This window comes from Ambystoma mexicanum, chromosome 4p (assembly GCF_040938575.1).
Source record: "Ambystoma mexicanum isolate Mex_15411 chromosome 4p, UKY_AmexF1_1, whole genome shotgun sequence".
In the NCBI taxonomy this organism is placed as follows: domain Eukaryota; kingdom Metazoa; phylum Chordata; class Amphibia; order Caudata; family Ambystomatidae; genus Ambystoma; species Ambystoma mexicanum.
In genome coordinates this window covers 158,398,067-158,411,926 of record NC_090927.1, presented here as the reverse complement: position 1 = coordinate 158,411,926, position 13,860 = coordinate 158,398,067, and positions in this window count along the sequence as shown.

Here is a 13,860-nt window from a genome sequence, read left to right as displayed (position 1 = left end):
AAGATTCCCAGAATCTTTATTGCAATACTGAACAGTTTATAAAACAAAGTACACAAATAGCTATTTGGCCGTCAGTACATCACAGAGACAACCAGCAGGTTCAATGTGAGCAGTGAACAGGAATTTCTAGCTGGACATCAGCGTATTTATACAGTTTCTTCAGAACGATGTCCAGCCTCCTACAGGTTAATCATGTACTTGGCTAGGGTTCGCGCCAGGTTCATTCCTAATTTACATATCTCGTGCATGCGGTTTACTTCTTAATACATTTACTAACAAACACTATTATTCTCTGGGTTTAACTTTACACTCTTTACACATTTGCTTCAATGCAGGTCAAACAGATGTTTCGCATGTCATGTTTAAATAGCGTTATCGTTCTTGTATACTTGTAGGTTAACATCGCTGATTCAAGTAATCCCCTGATCCCAAGGTCAACAAAGGACAAGGTCTACATGACCCTAACATGTAGCCTGCAGGCAGGTTGGACATTAACTCGCCTACAGAGGTTGAAGAGGTTAAAGTAAGAACAAGAGAACACAGGTCGGCCATTTTAGGCCACAGGGTGATATTGCACGATAAACTAAATTGGTGGCTTTAACCTAAAATGGAGGCTTGATTAACTTAAGGTCACGACCTTGCAATACGGATTTCCTCGCAAAGCGACTGGGCATAGGCCAACATTTACAATGGAGACAAAACAATATTATATCAGTTTCGACACTAGCATTGCCTCGGGTATAAAAGATCTGTTAAATAGGCTTCAAAGACCTTCGATGTTGATTGGGGGTAATGCCACGAGTATAGGACAAAAGGTGAAGGTTGAACAACCTGGAGGTAATAGATTGAAAACAATGAATTTGACAAGGACCACTAAGAAACTGACTGGGGACTCAGCTAACTTGATAATAATAAGAAGCCTATTGGGCCCTGAAGAAAAGATCTGCCTAAATAGGCCAAATATTCTGTCAATATTTGCTGAAATCCCAGCGTTGGCCTTAGTGAGTTCTAAGGATATCTCTAGAGTGTCTTTTCAGGACATAAACTGCTCTGATGTAAGCTATATAACCGTTGATTCCCCACTGGTTAGAGAGCTTATCCTGACACAAAAAGAGATACTGTGGAACATGGGTTTTGAAATTGAGCAAAGGTCATCGAGGGATGATTATTTTCCCTCCCTCCAAAAAGAACAGACTAATGTGGGAATGTCTCCAACTAACTGGAAGGATAAGGGGGGTGTGTAGGTATTAACTCTGGAGGGGATCCGGCCAAAGATATTGAAAGGGCCGCTTTGATCTCCACCCTGTGGCAGAAATTGGTCCCACTTTCAGGGGGTAATAAAGACATTAAGTTATCTTTAAAATCAATGAACACCAGAGGCCATTTGCATCTTTTCAGTAACCCTATTTGCCTTGTGAACCTAAGAGAGGCAAGCATTATTTGCTTATAGGCGACGTGGCGGTCTTCCTCCCCTATATTAGATGGGTATAGGACATATATGATCAGCTCGCTAAATCTAAAACCGGGGGAAGACCATCAGGGGGCCTAATTACTGCTAACAACTTGGGTTTGGATGGTACTGTTTTAGAGGGCCTCGCATTTGGAGCTTTGTGGCTAGAACTTAACGCAAGGTTATAAGGTTACTGATCATTATCTACTGGCATATAGGCATATCTGCTCCTGAGGTTTTTGTAATGAAGGTTTCTTGTCTAATAAGCAAATGGATGCTGAAGAATGAGAGGGGAAGGATCATTGTAGCTGGTGATTTAAATGCTGAATGTGATTTAGAAAAACCACCATGGGAAATGTGTGATGTGGATATGAATGAAAGGGGAATAACAACTAAGAGGAAAATTGGTAAAATATGGTATGTGGAATTAGGTAAAATCGGGTTATTGACATTGGGGGGTTCTAAGAACCTTTTTAGCCAGACAGCGGCCTGGTACACGTGGCACAGAGGTATTACCTCCTCCATGCTTTGACTATATTTTTCGTGATATTCAAATGTACCTGTTTTACGGTGACACCAAATGACTGGAGTGTCCATTCTATCTATCTATCTATATTGGTTTTTGTATTGCGCAAAATCACCCAAAGGCCTCAGAGCGCTCACATGGACGAACGCCACAGAGAACATAAAGCATGCAGTAAGCAAAGACCAAACGCTTGAAGCATGGGTTACTCAGTACCACCATCGAACAACCATGTCTTGAGTTGTTTTTTGAATATACTGATGGATCCACAAATTTTTTATCGGCAGCGGCAGCGAGTTCCAGGTCTTGGGAGCCCAAAAGCTGAAATAAGTACCGCCAGCTCTTTTGAGGATTTGGCGAGGTTGAAACAAATCAATGTTATTATTGGATCGCTAGCATCTCCTAATGGGTGCTATCTGTATTTTATCCGAGAGGTATTTGGGAGCCATCCCGGACAAACATTTGAAGACAGTTGCAGCACTTTTAAATTTAATTTGTTTTCTGACTGGGAGCCAATGCAGACTCCTCCTCTCTGCTGATACCTTAGAGTATTTTCTTAAACCATTTACTGCTCTAACAGCTCCATTTCGGATAGTCTGTAGCTTGCTTATGTTAGACTTAGATGTACCCATCATCATGCTGTTGCAGTAATCAAGGTTGGAATTAACAATCGCACCGGCTATTATAGTCAGGTTGGACTTCTATAAATACGGGCGAATTTGCCAAAGAAGGTTATTTACACCACACATAACATTACTTGCAGTAAAACAATAAACAAGGCAGGATGTTACGAAGTACGCAAGACACCGCTGCCATACAGTTGGTGTCCAAGTACCACTTTCATGACACTTTCAGGGCCTCATTACGAGATTGGCTGTAATGAAAAAAGGAAGCCGGAATGGTAATAGCGGCATCGTTAACAGGTCCGGGGCATTCCGACCCGACAACCCGCCGGCACCGCCATTACTGTGCCCCCTCATACAGGCATGGGCGCGTACATGCGCCCCTTCGGGGAGCATATACCGGCATGCCGGTAATTGGAGGACATCACAACCCACGCGGGCATGCAAATACCGGCATCCCGAAGGCAGTAATTAGGGGCTGCACAATGACGGCCATACAGGCATCGAGGACCACCCGTAAACAGCAATCAAGCCAACTGCCACAGGTGCGCACATCACCACAGGTGGACTCAATGGAGCCTGGCCCACTATAAAAGGAGTACACCCACACACCACACCCCTTCCTACACCAAAATGCTACCACTAGCTGTTGCATTCATGCGGCTGGAGGACATGCCTATACTGCTACAACTACAGCAGCACAGAGGAGACGCAGGAGGAGAAGGAGGGTGAGACTGGGCCAGCAATTACCACCAGTGCAGCCAGTATTTCCTCGTAGGCAGCCGCCAATCCCTCGCATCAGACCCAGTCCATTCAATCTAACCCCTGACCAGATCCACACCCTGTACCGGTTGGACCGGGACACCATCACCACCATAGTGGACATGATACAGAATGACATTGACAGCCTGATAGAAATACGCACTGCCATTCCCCCCGCTACTAAAGGTGCTGTCTGTGCTCCACTTCCTGGCCACAGGCACCTACCAGCACACAGTGGGCCAGCTGCATGGCATTTCGCAACCACTATTTTCACGCATGCTGAACCAAGTGCTGGATTCCCTCCTGAAGCACGCTAGCACCCACATATCCCTACCACAGACTGCCCAGTAGATAGCCGACACCAAAGTAGGCTTCCATGCACTGGCAGGCATGCCCAATTGTGTCGCTGCCCTGGGCTGCACCCATGTAGAATTGATAGTCCCCCGTGCCGTAGAGGCGGTGTACCGCAATCGCAAGCAATACCACTCCATCAATGTGCAGATGGTATGTGGCTGCTTGATGAGTTGTCTGAGTGGGCCATGGCAGTGCATTGTGGTAGGGATGTGTTGCGATGCATACCCGACCTGGGTGGGAATGGGGGGGATGCATACCCCACCTGGGTGGGAATTGACGGTGATTGGAGAATGCACGCAGAGCTAATGACACCTGACCTGCACCTCCCAACCCCAACATGACACATCATTGGCACACATCGGACCAACGCATATCAATGACCACATGTGAGACGCACGACCTGACCACCATGTGTATGTCAAGCAATGCATCAATAAACAGGATCGCTACTGTGCCAATGTGGCTAGTGTGACCGTGCACAGTGTAGAATACGCAGCATAATTGGGAGGCTAAACATTGTCGTACAATGAAGATTGCCCATGCTACCTGCACTGGTCAGTCTTGATTCTATTAAAGACAAGGAGGCGAGCATTATGCTTTCTTTCTTGTAATTTGCCACCATACAGCACTTCAAAACTTAAACATTTAACCAACATGTTTTCTGTTTGCACAGATAAGGAAAATGCTTAGGGTTAAATTCCCGTCTTTGAGGCTAGTGACTGTGAACTGCAAGTCCCATGAGCCTCCCTTTCCTAGTACTCCCGACACTATGCTCTCTCCACCAATCTAGTGACAGCATCCCTCATAAGAGACCTCCCCTTTGGGGTCCCTTCCTCTTTCTTGACTGCAATAGTGTAGTGTCCGTTTCTTTGAATCAACTCTAAACTTCCCTCGGAGGGTAACGCCCCAACTCCGGTTCTGAACATCTTATGGTCCAACGGGACAACTGGTACTCTGTGATGTGCTGTCGCAGGCTTGCTCATGCTGGTTTCTGGTCATCCCCTAGGAGAGATACAATACAGATGTGAGGGTGGGAATGCGAAACCTTGTCACAAGAATAAAGTACTTTTACATGTTTGGTACATACAATGATCCATATCTTTCGCAGTCAGCTGGGTGGGATATAATGCTCGCCTCCTTGTCTTTAATAGAATCAAGATTGACCAGTGCAGGTAGCATGGGCAATCTTTATTCTATGACAAGACGGAGGCGAGCATTATGCTTCTTCAAAGCTTGCCACCACCCTATTAGCCATGTCTGACAAAGGCTTAAAATAGAACGTTTTAAACGTGTACTCCGATGACCAATCGGCTGCTTTCATTATATCTTGTAGAGATACGCCAGCTGCAAACGCTCTGGAGGCCATCGCGCCGAGCACTGAGTCCACTCCAAACAAGGTTAGATCGATGTCAGCCCACTGCATTACTTCCCTTACCCATTTGGCTATAGTCGCTGTAGCTATCGCATGATAGGTCTTTCTATGCGCAATTAGTAGCTTGTTAACGCCTGGCGGCCTAAGATGCGCTGTGGCTGCCTCGTAGGTTTTGATGCACTGCGCCACGCAGTTTTTTGACGCTTGGAAAGTATGGGTAAGAGATCACTATGGTATTTGTTTTAGTTCTTTGCACTATGGTAAAAGCTACTCCTTCGGGATAGATGATCTTCCTGTCTATCACCCTTCGACAAGCTGTAAGACAAAGTAGCATTGCTAGTTTGCATGAAAGCTGTGAGCAGGAGAGTCTTGTCATAGAACCACAGTACATTCGCCTCAGCAAGCATCATCTCACCCTGCCTCATCTATTGAACGCCATCCAGACTACCACACCTCATAGCATTATAGTATGCATCTTGATGACATTCGTGCATACGTACAGGGATATGTGCATGTCCACACCAAATAGCTGCGGGCATGACTGCGCTTCCTGAATGTGGCAGCTCAGAGTGACACAAACCTATTCGTATTTGCTTGCAGGTGATGGAGGATATCCCTTGAGGCCATGGCTACTTACCCCTGTGCGGGACCCGCAGAACAGCCATGAAGAGGAGTAAAATCGGTTTCACCCGTACCCGTGTTGTGATTGAGCAGACCTTTGGCCTGTTGAAGTTGCGGTTCCGCTGCCTACGCAGGTCTGGTGGAGCACTCCTTTATAGGCCTCAGAAGATGGCAAAGATCCCCATGGCCTGTGTCATGCTGCACAACATGTGCGTCCGGAGAAATGTACCACTGCCACCTGACATTGACATGCATGCACCGGGTGAGGATGATGAGGATGGAGACGAAGGTGGAGCAGCACCCCTGCCAGTACGTGATGCACAGGATGGCCATGCAGTACCCGAATCACTGATTCACAATAGACATGTGTCAGTGACACACTGGGTCCATGTGGACATGCACACATGGAATGTTGGGAGTTGGGCACTGAACACCGTCATGCATTAAATGGATATACACGAAATGAACAATGTCCAGGCATTGAATATTTTTTCTCACAACGGGTGTATTGGTTCAAACTGCGCTGGTTTGCCCTATTTGATTCCATGAATACGAGTTGTAGGCGAGCGTGTGGCCGTTCCGCGCACTTGCCTCCTGTACTTCCCCCATGACGCCCATATTTTCACGCGTTGTTCCCCATTCCGAGTGTTACGCCCCGTGTTCCGCCTACTTTTGTAATGTGCGCCGCGCTATGTCCGATTTCGCAGCGGCCGTGGCGCACGCTGTTAGATGACGTGTGCCGGCGTGCGCCGCGCACTTTTTCAGCGCCCATCCAATATTTTTCTCGCGCACGGACTTCCATGAATCGATGTGCGCTGGTTTCCCTGCGATTTTCGCAGTTGCACTGCGATTTTCGCACTTTTACTGCAAATCGCACGTTTTGGCACCTCTGTGCCGGAATTTGCGGCGCACATTAATTCCATGAATCGGCCTGATAATCTGTAACTGGATGTCAGGCAGCAATCCACATACAAATTTGTTGACAAACAGCCTTTTCCCTGACTCTGTGCCTAAGTCTTGTCCACTGAAATCTGAAAATACCTGTTCAAACCGATTGAAGAACTCGGTAGCACCCTCAGACTTTCCTTGGACACAGGTCGTAAGCTTGTCCCAAATGATTCTTTTTTCAGGAACTATAGTTTTTAATTTGACAATAATCCTATCAGGCAAAGTTAATATCACTTCAGGCGGTCGCTCGCCAGCTGGTCTTTCTCTGTCGAGCCTAACCATGTTATCCCATGTATCTCCTAATCCAGGTACATCATCTACAGTCCTAATCTGTTTCCACAAATCAACTGGCAGGAGTACGGGAAATAATAAATCAATATCACTTAAGGTGAATACCGATGATTGCAAGACCGACTCTATTTCTTTATAGAACCCCATCGGATTCTTTCTTATATCAGGGATAGATTGCTTTATGGTGTTCACTTCCTGTCTCGAGAACGGGACGTGAACAAACTGTGATACGTAATGTGCAGGAATGTCCACAGCGACTATTCCTCGTGCAGCATCGGCTGCAATCTCAACTTTTGGGACAAATGTCGGAGGGACTTCTCTCATAGGCAACTGAGAAGTAGGTAGCTCCGAACGCTTACTAAGCAACAGAGCCAAATCAAGCGCTAAGGCAGTCGAAGAAGTATCAATCGAAAAGGCTCTCTTATAAACACTCAACAATTCTGCGGGACAACAAATCTTTCTTTTTACACACTCATTCTGCAGGTATTCTACCATAACCTGTATCACTTTCTTTTGCATTTCTAACGTATATTGACCATACGTGTCATATACTTCATCTGGAGTTATCGACATATCCGAAATCCATCTTATCGCATCCTTTGTACAAATTCGCGCTTCCTCACCTATCAATTCACGGCGAGGAGAAAAACGTTTCTGTAAGAACATAGTACCTAAACTATCAACATCTGCTTCTTCCTTCTGTAACTCTTCTAATTCCTTTCTATACACAAAAATCCTCTTGACATGCTCATATACTTTCTCCGCATCTCTAGACAACGCTAAGGTGTTCAAATCCCGTAACCCTTGTGGGAGATCTACATTGTTTAATCTATTCCACATTATACTCAAATGAATCCCTAACCCTTCAATAAAAACATTTTTCTCAGGAATACTTTTTAAATTTTCGAGTGTGGAAAAAACATCAGCTTGTTCGCCCTTCTCCATACAATGTTTAGCCCAAGCAATCAATTCATTCTTTTTATCTGGGGACACAGTATTACGAGTCACAACCCTTGATTCCGCTCCCTGGTCTACTACAAGCGATGCGGAATCACTTGGAAGAGGAAGAGTAGGCACATTCTGAATATCAACAGGTGGAGGCAAGGGGGCAGGCAAAGGAGCGACGGCTGGAGGAACAACAGGAAGAACAACAGGGAGGACCGGAGGAACTATAGGAGGAGGAATAACGACAGGAAGGGGCAAAGCGCCAAGAGGAGGAACGTACGGGGGTGGCGCAGAGGCATCGGGCCTTTGTTTGTTAAAGTTTGTTAATCAATTCATCGGACGTATGAAAATCGTTTGAAGGGTACATTTTCTGAATACCTAATTGAAACACTCTGTCCGTGTTCCTAACTGATTCCAATTGTTTATTTTGATCATATAACAGTGCCTTTTCGGCATTCGTCATATGTCGATGCATATGTTTCTCTCTTTTGTTGCTGCAAGGCTTCTGTTTTTCAACTGTGCAATGCGTCAAATGCTGCAGGTCTAGCCTTTTTCTTTACCAATACAGACTCTAGATATTCTATACGAGGGATTTCAAAGCTACCATTGATTGGCCACCAAAGATTAGAGTTATGTCTGGTCTGTCTGTGCCAAATATCATTAAATGCTATACTATCAAAGCCTTTCTTACAGTACATAGTACATGCCGGCGACCCCTCCTGTGGTGCAGGACGGCTACCTTCCAAAGATTGTCTGTCGCTGCGGAATAATGCCCTGAAGCAGGCAGACAATTTCCCAGGCATATCAGAATTCTGATGTTACCTGGTCAAATAATTGTGCTCGTGAGTACAATGTTACGCTCACCTGACTCCCACGGAGGCGCTGGCCTGGTTTGCGCTGCTGTGACCTCTTCTAAGGTGATGTGCAGGGTTCGGAAGACGGACTGGACCGGGGCCCCAAATCTGGCTTGTCTGGCTCGCAGAAGTATCCTTCTGTAGGCGAAAATGGGGGATTCACTGTCTGCGGGGTAATGCAATCGGCCTCCCACTTCCCCTCTCACCCTCCTCGAAACCCTTCTGTGATTCCTCGTAGCGTCTCACCTTAGGGTCTGGAAGGACGAGCTCTCCATCCTGCTTCTGATGCAGGGGTGCATTGGTATCCAGTTACTTCACTGGATTTTCAGATTGGTGAGAACCAAACTTGCTTGGCTTCCAGGTAAGTTTTTTGATAAGAGGTTCCCCTTGTGTCCATGCATTAATGTACTAATGCTAGTGTCTTTTCCCCATAGGGGCCGGGGTACGGAATGCCGGGGAACAGGCACCGACCCGAGATGAGAGGTGAAATCCTTGTAGAAATCAGGTAAGTCTTTAATGAGCGTTTTTTGGTAATGTCTTTTCATTCGCTCATTAATGCTGATGTCTCTTTTTCCCCTTAGGGGCCGGGGTCTGGAAATGCCAGGATGCGGCGCGGACCCGAAATGAAGAGGGAATGAATCAACAGGTAAGTCTTAACATGGCGATCTCTCTCTCGCCTTTTGTTCTGGTCTTTTTCTCCCTAGGCACTGGGGTGTGACTGCGAATCCGGATGATCGCTGCTGAACATGGAGGCGCCCTGTAAAGGTGAGTGGAATGCGGCGCTGCAGCGATCGACGCGATGAGCTTTTAAATAAAAGTCTTCCTTTTCAGGATTGTCGGCGAGATGTCTCCGGGATGCAGATTTAGCAGGTAAGGACTTTTCCTTCTTCTGTTCTCTTCTTCTCTTCCTTTGCAGGTGACCCAGGATGCTGGCAGGCGTGGCAGAAGTCAGGATGCAGGAGCAGACACGGTGAGCGTCCAGCTGCTAGATGCAGAACAACGCGAAGCACGTGTGACTGTTCGGGTGGGGTTTAAATAGCCTTGGAAGAAGTTCCAGGTATGTATCCTTCCTCCAATCAGGTATGTATCCTTCCCCGACCACGCCCGGATGGTAAATTAGTCCCACAGGTAAAGTAGTTCCTTTCAGGCCTCAAGGAGGCCGGGATCCTGCAGCATGGTCTGCATCAGGTAAGTGCACCCAAGCACTCCCATAATGAGCCTGGCGCCTATGGCGCCAGGACTGATGTCTTTTATGAGCCTGGCGCCATAGGCGCCAGGACACTGTCCAAAGGGCCCCTATATGGGGTTGCTGGGTCCTTCCTTGGGGACTGGATGTCCGCTTTCGGGGACGCAGGGCTTGAACCGGCTCCCCGGGAGCGGGCATCATGACAGCACTCCCCCCCAAGGCCCCTCCCAAGGTTGTTCCCTCCGGAGGTTTTGGTTTGTCTGGGAAGAGTCGGTGGAATTTCCTGACTAATCGAGGTGTATGCACATGGTCGCTGGGTTCCCACGACCTCTCCTGAGGCCCGTACCCCTTCCAATCAATTAGGTAGAACAGTTTTGACCTAAATATTTTTGAGTCTAAAATGTTCTTCACTTCGAATTCGGGCTCCCCATCTATTAGAATAGGTTCTGGAGGTTTGAGTAGTCGGGTTCCGGGTACCACTGGTTTCAGAAGTGACACATGAAAAACAGGGTGAATTTGCATACTAGCTGGTAAATCAAGTTTAACAGCCACTGGGTTAATTATTGCTGTAATAGAATAAGGTCCCAGATATTTTGGGTTAAAAGTTCGAGGCCCTTTGAGTGGTAAATGTCTGGTAGCTAACCACACTTGATCCCCAATCTGATACGGAGGTGTTTCACTCCGATGTAGATCAGCATTCTCCTTGTATTTTCTCTTGGCTTGTTGTAAATGCGTAGTTGCCTCTTTGAAGGCTTGGGTAATTGTAGAATGCAGATGTTCTACTGCAGGCATTCCGAGGTTCTGAGGTGAGTCAAGGTTTGAGGTTCGAGGGTGATGCCCAAACAAAGTATAAAAAGGACTGTGGCCAGTTCCAGAGTGTACCGAATTATTATATGCGTATTCGGCTATCCAAAGAATGTCTTTCCAGTTGCTTTCAGATTGCTGTAACATACACCGTAAGTACTGCTAAATGGTCTGATTTGTCCTCTCGGTCTGACCATCGGTCTGAGGGTGGTGACTGGTCGATAATCTTACGTCGATCTGCGCCATTTGACAACATTTGCGCCAGAAGTGGGAAATGAATTGGCTACCCCGGTCAGAGATTAGTATAGATGGGAATCCATGTAGCCGAACAATATTTTCGAGGAATTCTTTGGCTAGGACAGAAGCTAAAGGTAAACCTTTCAAAGGAATAAAGTGGGCCATTTTGGAAAACAAATCCACAATTACCAGAATAGTATTGTACCCCGAACAAGGAGGCAGGTCCGTAATAAAATCCATTGATAGGGTGTGCCAGGGTGCTGGCGGTATGTCTAAAGGTTGAAGGAGACCGGCTGGTCTTTTCTTTTGGGCGCAAACACCACAGGACATCACAAAAGATTTAACATCTTTTCGCCAAGAGGGCCACCAAAATTGTCGTTTCACCTTTTCCTCTGTCTTGGCAATACCGGGGTGTCCCTCTGTTAATGTATCATGATAACCGGAAATAACTAGTTCGTGTAATTCCTTATGTGGCAGGAATAAGCGTCCTTGGAAATAAGGTAAACCATTATCTATGGTAAAGTCTGATCCCTTTTGAATCCAATCCTGTAAGGTTGTAGGGTCCAGGAGTTGTTTCACTCTGGCTTGAATGTCTTCAAGCGTCTGTAACGAAGTCATGCCTAGAATCCTCTGTTCGGGAATTATTGGTACTGGTTCTGAGTTTGTATCAGATTCTCCCATTCCAATTCGGGATAAGGCGTCTGCTTTGCCATTCTTGCAGCCAGATCGATAGGTAATCACGAAATCAAATTCAGCGAAAAACAAAGCCCATTGGAGCTGCCGTGATGACTGAGCCTTGGCGGTTTTCAAATACTGTAAATTCCGGTGATCAGTGATCACTGTGATGGTATGTCGAGCGCCAAGCAGATAATGCCGCCAGGCTTTAAAAGCGGACTTAATGGCTAACAGTTCTTTGTCCGTGATTGCATAATTAATCTCGGGTGCCGAGAATTTTCTGGACCAAAATGCTACGGGATGCAGTTGGTTGCTTTCGGGATCTCTTTGGGACAGGACAGCTCCCATGGCTAGGCTGGATGTGTCAGTCTCGACGACATAAGGGAGATCTGGACGCGGGTGTTTCAATATAGGTGCGGAGCTAAACTTAGCTTTTAAATCCTGAATGGCCTCCTCGGCTTCTTCAGACCATTCAAAATGTTTATTTTTCCTCAAGAGTGGAGTAATGGGTTGTACCACGCGTGATAATTCCGGGATAAACCTGCAATAGAAATTGGCAAAGCCGAGCATGCTTTGAACCCCTTTTACAGAGCTAGGTGATGGCCATTTGAGGATGGCATCCACTTTTCTTGAGTCCATTCGGACTCCTTTGGGTGTCAGGATGAAACCTAGAAACTCGACTTCTGTGGTATGGAAAACACATTTCTCCAATTTAGCAAATAGTTTGTGTTGGCGCAGTTTTTCAAGTACTGCCCTGACGTGTTTTCTGTGATCAGATTCCGAAGAGGAGTACACCAGAATGTCATCGATATATACGACAACACAAACATCGATGAGTTCCCGAAGGACATCATTCATGAAGTATTGGAAGGCAGCCGGCGCGTTACACAATCCGAAAGGCATCACCTGGTACTCGAATAATCCGTATTTAGTACGGAAGGCAGTTTTCCATTCGTCGCCTTCTTTAACTCGTACCAGATGATAAGCCCCCCGGAGATCTAACTTGGTGTATATGCAAGCGTCCTTCACCTGGTCAAGGAGTTCAGGGATCAGAGGCAGAGGATAACGGTTTTTAACCGTTATCTGGTTCAATGCGCGGTAATCGATACAAGTTCTAAGGTCGCCTTCTTTTTTGGGCACGAAGAACAAAGCCGAGGATGCCGGGGACTTTGACGGGCGAATAAAACCATTAGCTAGGTATTGAGCCAAATATTGTCTCAAATGCAGGTTCTCAGGTTCGGTAAGGGCATAAATCCTGCTACAAGGGGGTTGTGCACCGGGTACCAGATCGATTTGGCAATCGTACGATCTGTGAGGAGGTAACGTGTTGGCCTGTTCCTTTTGGAAGACGTCCTGAAAGTCTTGGTATTCCGGAGGTAGTTGCATGGAGGCAGAGGTTACAGATGCTAGATTAATCTTCAGGTTTTCTGGGTAGCAGGTTTGTGTACAATCCGGGAAGGTTATTCTCTTAGCTTGCCAATCAATTCGAGGATTATGTGTCTCTAACCAAGGGATTCCAAGAATAACCTGAAACTGTGGAGCCTTGATCACATCAAACACAACACCCTCCCGATGGCCATCGGGACCAATAAGAGTCACCTCAGTAGTGGAATGTGTTACCGGTCCAGAGGCAATTTCAGTTCCATCGACTGTGGTGATGACATCTTTGCTGGTTTTAGGACGGAGAGGGAGGTTAATCCTAGAGACCAATTCACGATCCACATAGTTTCCAATAGCCCCACTATCGATGTATGCCTTTATTGCATGCAACCGCTTAGGCTGTTCTGGATCTACGAGAACCATTGGCACAATGAAATGCGAGGTCTGAGAGTTAGTTTTCAAGCTCGGCAAGCGGACCCCTACACTTGTCGGGCGGAGTCGTTTCCCGAAACAGAGTCTTCATGGTTTTTATCAGCGGCTCCTACCGCCTTTCGGGGCGGTTTTGCCGGGCAATCTCGTAGAAGGTGTCCAGAATTCCCACAATAAAGACATAATTTTAACTGCTGCCTCCTTTCACGTTCCTTTTGAGTTATGGGTCCTTTAACCCCTCCAATTTGCATAGGCTCAGAGACATCAACTCCCTTGGGATTAGCATGGGTCTTGACCAACACCCGGGTCTCAAACCTGGACCGATCTGCTTTTCTGTTTTGAAGTCTGTGATCCAATTGGACCACTAAGTCTATATACTCTGTGCATTCTTGGGGCGGATTTACAA